The sequence below is a fragment of the Arvicanthis niloticus genome, chromosome 17 (genome assembly GCF_011762505.2).
Source record: "Arvicanthis niloticus isolate mArvNil1 chromosome 17, mArvNil1.pat.X, whole genome shotgun sequence".
In the NCBI taxonomy this organism is placed as follows: Eukaryota; Metazoa; Chordata; class Mammalia; order Rodentia; family Muridae; genus Arvicanthis; species Arvicanthis niloticus.
Window position 1 is genome coordinate 40,031,193 of NC_047674.1, and position 7,810 is coordinate 40,039,002.

At 37.6% G+C, this 7,810-nt stretch overlaps 1 pseudogene; it reads right to left on the reverse strand.

The window, feature by feature from the left end:
• Positions 1-5,047: 5,047 nt before the first annotated feature.
• On the reverse strand, positions 5,048-5,155 carry LOC117722794 (small nucleolar RNA SNORA17; annotated as a pseudogene).
• Positions 5,156-7,810: the final 2,655 nt, after the last annotated feature.

Genomic DNA, 7,810 nt, shown 5'->3' on the forward strand with positions numbered 1-7,810 from the left:
TTTACTATATGAATCCTACTAATCAATAAGCATGGGAAATCTTTCTGAATTCTAGTATCTTTTCAATTTCTTTCTCCAAACACTTGCAGTTTTTGTCATTCAGGTCTTTCAATTGTTTGGTTAGAGTTAACCCAAGATATTTATACTTTGAAAGATGTTGTTTTCCTGATTTATTTCTCACTCGGTTTGTCATTTTTATAAGGATGGGGTCCTGATTTTTGTTAGTTATTTTTTGTATACAGTTATTTTCATCTGTAGGAGTTTTTTGGTGACATTTTTACTGAAGGGCTGTTGGATTAGGTCAAAAGCATTTTTACATCTAAATAGAAGATCATCTTGTATTTTTTCTTTTAGCTTGTTTATATAGTGGATTGCATTTTTTTTTTTTTATCAAACCATTGCTATATCTCTGGAATAAAACTTTCTTGATCATGATGGATGATCTTTTTGATGTGTTCTTGGATTGTGTTTCCAAGTACTTTACTGAGTATTTTTGAATCATTATTAATAAGAGAAACTGGTCTGTAAATCTTTTTCTTTGTTGAATCTTTATGTGGTTTGGGTATTAGATAAACTCTGGTCTCATAAAATAAGTTGGTCATTTTTTTTTTATTTTGTGCAATAATAAAAAGACTATTGGTCTTAGTTTGTTTTTAATATCTGCTAGAATTCTGCACTATAACTATCTGGTTTGGGTCTTTTTTTAATTGGTTACCTTTTAATGGCTGCTTTTATTTTTATTTTCTTAGTTATTATAACTTTATGTATTGGTCTATTTAATGTTTTTCTAATCTTAATTTTGGAAGGTAGTACCTAACTAGAAAATTATCCATTTCTTTTACATTTTCCATTTGATGGAATATAGATTTTTGAAATATGTCCTCATGATCCCCTGATTTCCTTGGTAATCTGTTGTATCTATTTTTTTTTTCACTCGGATATTACACTCTGTCTTTTAGTTAGTTTGGATAAAGAGTTTTTAATTATGTTGATTTTTCTCAAATAACCAACTCTTTGTTACATTGATTCTATGTATTAATATCTTATTCTAGTTTAATGATTTCAGAGCTCACTTTGATTTTTTGTTGCTATCTATTTCTCCCAGTTGTATCTAATTCTTTTTAGTTTAGAACTTTCAGGTACACTGCTAAGTTTCTAGTATGAGATCTGCCTAATGCTTTTATGTAGGCACTTAATGCTATGAACTTCCCTCTTAGCTGTCAAGTTTGTGTAAGTTATAAATTAATTTTCATCGATTTTTAGAAAATCTTTAATACCTTATTTCTACCTGGATCCACTTTTCATTCAGTAGAGAGTAGTTCAGTTTCTAAGTGTTTTCCAGCTTCCTGTTGTTTCTGTTGTTGATAGTATCTAGCTTTAATCCATGGTGGTTTGATAAGATTCAAGGTTGTTATTTCAATTTTATTGCATCTGTTGAGGCTTGCCTTGTGTTTGAGTTTGTAATAGATTTTGGAGAAAGTTCTATGAGGTTCAGAGAAGAAGGCACATTCTTTTGTGTTTTGGTAAAATATTCCATAAACACTTTTTATTTCTATGTGCTTCATAACACCTGTTTAACTCTAGTATTTCTCTGTTTAGTTTTTGTTTGCAAGACTTCTCCATTGAAGACAGTATGGTATTTAAGTCACATAATGTCAGTGTGTGAGGTTCACTAGTGATTTAAGCTTTAGTACTTTTTCTTGTATAAACATAGATGCCCTTGTGTCTGGAGCATACATGATTGAAATGCTATTTTGGTGATTTTTTTTTCTTTGATGAGTATGTTATATTCTTTTCTATCTGATCTGATTAGTTCTAGTTGAAGTATATTTTGTTAGATATTAAAATGGCTACCCTAGCTTGCTGTTTAAGTCTGTTTGCTTTCAATATAATTTTCCAACCCTTTATCCTGAACAATGACTATCCGTGATGTTGAAGAACAGCAGAAAAAAAATAATCTGGTGTTCATATCCAATACTTTATTCTATATCCTTTTATTGTTGAACTGAGACCATTGATATTGAGAATTATTAATGATCAATGATTGCTGATTCCTGCTATTTTGTTGTTCTTGCATTGCTGGTGGTATGTATAAGTATGAGTATAAGTGTTTGAGTATTTGTGTGCTTCTCTTTGTTTGATTTTTATTGTTTGAGATTATTTATTGCTTGGTTGTTATAGGTGTAGTTAAATCTCCTTAGGTTGGCGTTTCCTTCTAGCACCTTATATAAGCCTACATTTATAAACAAATATTATTCAAAATTTTTTCATGTAATTTCCTCAATCTATGGTTATTGAAAGTTCTGCTGGATATAATAGCCTGGTCTGGCATATGTAGTCTCTTAGAGCCTGCAGCACATCTGTCCAGGCTCTTCTGGCATTTGAGTCTCCATTAAGAAGTCAGAGCTATAGATCTAATAGATTTGCCTGTATATGGTACTTGGTCTTTCTCCCTTGTAGCTTTTTAATATCCTTTCCTTTCTTTGTAAGTTTTAAGTTTTGATTATTATGTTGTTAAGATACATTCTTTTTTAGTCCAACCACATTGGTTTTCTATTTGCTTCTTTTACCTTTATAGGCATCTCTCTTTTCAATAAGATCAATTTTATTCTAAGACTTTTTAAAAATCTTTTCTAGGCTTCTGTGTTGGGATCCTTCTCCTTCATCTATTCCTATTATTCTTAGTTTTGGCCTTCCCATAGGGTCCCAGATTTCCTGGATGATTACTGTCAGGAGTTTTTCAGTTTTAACATTTGACCAATGTATCCGTTCCTTCTTTTATATGAAGAAGGAATGTCTGAGATTTTGTTCTCTACCTCCTTATTACATTGATGAAGATCACATCTGTATTTTCTGTTAGAATTCCTCTTTTTTATTTCTAGAATTTCTTCCGTATGTGTTTTCTTTGTTAATTCTATTTTCATGTTTACATTTTAAACAATTTCATTTTTTCCTTTAACTCATTGTGTTTTCTTAGATTTCTTTACTACATTTATCCATTTCCACAATTGTTTATTTTCCTGAATTTGTCGTCTTCTTCTTCTTCTTCTTCTTCTTCTTCTTCTTCTTCTTCTTCTTCTTCTTCTTCTTCTTCTTCTTCTTCTTCTTCTTCTTCTCCTTCTCCTTCTCCTTCTCCTTCTCCTTCTCTCTCCTTCTCCTTCTCCTTCTCCTTCTCCTTCTCCTTCTCCTTCTCCTTCTCCTTCTCCTTCTCCTTCTCCTTCTCCTTCTCCTTCTCCTTCTCCTTCTCCTTCTCCTTCTCCTTCTCCTTCTCCTTCTCCCCCTCCTCCTCCTCCTCCTCCTCCTCCTCCTCCTCCTCCTTCTTCCTTCTCCTCCTCCTCCTCCTCCTCCTCCTCCTTCTTCCTTCTCCTTCTCCTCCTCCTCATCCTCCTCTTCCTCCTCCTTCTCTTCCTCCTCCTCCTCCTTCTCCTCCTCCTTCTCCTCCTTCTGCTTCTCCTTCTTCTTCCTCTTCCTCCTCTTCCTCTTCATCCTCCTCTTCTTCTTTTTCCTCTTCCTCCTCTTCCTCTTCTTCTTCTCCTTCTTTAAAGATTTTTATTGGATCCTCATGATTTCTCATCATATATCACAATCTCACTCATCTATCCTTGTCGTATAGGCCTCCAGCCTCACAACCCCTCTCCTAACAAAGAATAAAATCATTGTGGAAGCTGTAGTGTATCACAGTGTGTTCCACGGTACACTTTTTTATCTCTACTTTTTGTTTGCAAATGTTCATTGCACTGAATATTTGAACTGTAAGGTGAGGCCTCTGGCTTCAGCTACTCTATCCATACCAAGTCACTGAGACTCCTCTCAGACATTCTTTTGCTGTCCTGTGTCATGGAGAGTCTGTAGTTCGGATTTGTAAGAGCAGTTCCTTCATGCACTCCAACAGCTCATCAGTTAGATAGATGTTGGCATGGGCTAATTCATAATTCTGAATCTTGGTCTGAGAGGTATCTGATCAGCCTTTTGGATCTCCCTTTCTCATTCCCTTGGGGCCAGATCATCAACAACCCATGCAAATCTCTACTGTGCTACCCAGGCAAGGTGCACAGGGTCCAATCTCCTGAGTGTTTCATCAGGTGAGGGGCAGGGCAAGATCTCTTGCTTTCATGACCCCAGAGCCAGCTATTTAGGTTACCATAGATGGCAAGGGGTGAGAATCATGGAGAGCATCCATCCTTTGCTCATGTTGCTGCATGACAGACAAGTTGTAAGCCAACTGTCTCACTTGCACACCCTTGGAGCCAGCTTACCCTGACACCATCCACAAGAGTAAAGGGTCAGCTTTACTCTTCTGCCCATGTGAGGTTCAGGGTTCACTTTCCCTGGTACTGAAGCTGGCTAGGAGCAGAGTTAGCACTCCTGCTCTCGTATCCCTAAAGCCAGCACTCACATGATGCCCAGGTGAGGGGTGGGACCAGTTCTGCACAGGCCTCAGATACATACAAGTGTGTCCGGACCACAGCCCAGACCAGATATGTCTACTTAGCTTTTGGTACTAACAGACCCTCTAATGCTGCAGAGCCACAGACACAGACATGATCTCCAGTGACAGCACAGGCCAGGACCCCATCATGGTCCCAAGTGACATTACCAGTTACTCACATCAGGCTGTTTCTTATTATCCTCCAGTCTCCAGTTTTGCTTCTCTTAATGGTGCCCACATTTTTCTGGTTTTTTTTTCCTCTTCTACTTCTCTACCACTTGTTCTTCTTAGTGGCACCAAGGGCCTCAGAGTGTCTAGGTTCATCTCAGGAATGGTTTTGAATTTTACGTCGAACTTCTGTATTGTGGTGCTGGGCAGGGGTCATCTCCAGCATGATCTGCTTCCCCTGTACCCCAGCATAAGACTGGTGGTTATCTCAGGCTAGTTCTCTGTCTGGGGCCCATGGTGCCACTCTGTTGATCATCTTGGGCTTACTCCTACCTGGGGCCAGGATCTGAGGCAGGGTTCTTCTTATCTCTGGCTTGCTTCTTCTACTGGGAGGCCATTTTATTCTGTCTGGCACTGGAATTGTGGTCATATCAGCCTCCTTTCTCAGAGAATGTTAAGCTACTAGTCATTCAGAATTTCATAGGTCAGAACCTTGAGTACAGACATAGCCTTTGTCCTGTCTGCCACCTATTGACATTCCTGGATTTCTTTAAGAGATTTTTCTCTTCAACCCCCTATCATTTTAAATAGTTATATTGAGGGTCTTTCCCTTGTGCTTCAGCTATGTTAGAATATTCATGGTGTACTATGGTAGGATAGCTGAGCTGTAATAGAGACATATCTCCCTAGCTGTCATTGATTTATTTCAATGCTGGTGTCTAGGCATCTGGGTTTGAGATAATTATTGAACTAAGTGCTAATTTCTAGATTATATTTGCCTTTGTTGGGTGGATGTTATGTTCCTTTGTTTGTTTGTTTGTTTGTTTCCTTTCTCGAGTTTTGTAGAGTGTGATGGCTGTGTGTTTCCTGCTTTCTTGGACTGCGCAGTTATTATGTTCACAGGAAATGCCTGCTGGTGTTTGAGGCTAGGACGCTGAGATGAGTTGGAGAAAAGAAAGCAAGAGAAGTAGGCCTTTGGGATCAGAGAGAACATGAAGACCACAACATGTTTCTTGTTACAGAGTTGAGATAGGACGGCTGGGGTTGGATCTTAGGAACAGTAGAAGATGTGTGTGTCCAACTTCAACGTCCTTGTTGACCTATGAGGAGCAGCCTTTACCTGTTGTGGGAGGCAGGTTAGAAGGGGAAGATTTGTGGGATCCACAAACCATGCTAAGAGTGGGGGTAATAAAGTCTTCCATGTGTGTTCAGTTCCTAAGCTGATGAGACTGGAGGATTATGTCTCAGGGAACAGAAATAATTATACTTATGTAATTTAAATATCCATCTACTTGTCTAAAAATGACTCCATATACATAGCAATATTTCTTAAAACTGTGAACTTACATATTTAATATGGAACAATTTTTTGAAGTTAGCAAAAATGAGGATTAATTTACCCATTTTAGTGTCCATGTGATATATGTGTGTATAAGTAGTTATGTGTGAATGCATGCACAAGCCACAGGTATGTATATGATATCCACAGATACTTATAAAAACTAACACAATAATGGAATAATGTAATGGTATAGCATCATTTTAATTTCTACTTTAGGGAATTTCTTCATTATCCACAAATATATTCATACAGGAAAAGTAGACTTAGAGAAGGAAGTCTTTCCCAGATTAGAATCAGAAGCTTCTCTATTATTGCCTGGTATCCTCACTTTTATTTTAAGAAATGTTAGATGTCATTTATTTCCACGTTCAATTAAAATGTATTGTACTGTTATACTCATAGCGAGTAACTGTCTTATTAATCTTCAGTAGCTAGAATCTGAGAATTGTCATGGAGCTTCTGACTCATTTCCCTCTGGTGGCAAGCCTTTCTCTAATTAGTCACAAATATTCAACACATTCGCCATTTGTATTGGGTAGAGCCGAGTCAGAGGAGCCAAGACCAGGATTAGAAAAGAAGCACACACTCCTGCCACTACTTATAAGATCATGCTGAGATTTCCTTTTTAGAAGTGTCAAGACAGTGTGGGTTGGAGCTACTATGACTACACAGAGAATTTTAGAGATGCCAACTGCATGCCTCTCAGTGAAAAGTAATTAAACTTTATTTTCCTATTCGGTGTGAAATTGCATAAAATACCATATAGTAAGAGTGAAAAACTGTCTCATAAAAACATACTGAATTTTCATCACAGCAATTATTTTGACCATTTTGTAGCGATTAACAGTTGTTAAACTGAAGATTCTAAGGCTCTAGCTTGGATTTGATGTCAATTATTTTCCAGATGAGTGACTTTAGGGAGTATATGGATACTTTTATTCACTCGCTTCGTTAGGGAATAACTATCTTATGACCTGAAGCTAATCAGCTCAAAACTTGGGGTTCTGAGAAACTCAGCAAATACTGCTACTGTCAGACCTGTATTAACCTGAGATACTTTCTGAGACTCAGAACCTCAAAACCATGGTTCAATCCAATTTTTCTTTTTAACTTTATTTTGTAGAGTGGCCTTATCTGACATTAATGGGAGGAGAGGTCTTTGGTTCTATGTAGGCTTCATGCATCATTATAGGGAGATGCTAGAGGGGTGAGTTGGGAAAAGATGGGGGAGAGGGGTGATAGGATTGGGGGGATGTGGAGGGGTAACCCGAAAGGGAGATATCATTTGAAATGTGTGATGGTTTATATATGCTTGGTCCAGGAAGTGTCACTGTAAGGAAGTATGGACTTGTTTGAATAGGTGTGTCACTGTGGGAGTGGACTTAAGACCCTCACCCTAGCTGCCTGGGAGTTAGCCTTCCACTAGCAGCATTCAGATGAAGATACAGAACTCTCAGCTCCTCCTCTTCCATGCCCGTCTGGATGTCACTACATTCCTGCCTTGATGATAATGGATTAAACCTCTGAACCTGTAAGCCAGCCCTAATTAAATATCTTTTATATAACTTGCCTTGGTCATGGTGTTTGTTCACTGCAGTAAAACTCTAAGACAAAATGGGAATGAATAAAATGATTAATAATAATAAAACAAATAAACAAACAAAACCATGAACTTGTGCATCTCAGACTGGCTTGAAACTGATGTTCCTCCCATCTCAGCTCTTAGAATGTAAGAAATATAGCAGTGACCCAGACATACCTGGTTTTCATGAATATAATGTGTACTACTTTAAATATCTGTGGCTTTCAAGATAAGTGGATTTTGCCATTACCAACCATTTCATATGTGAGCTCTCCGAATTTATTTCTGA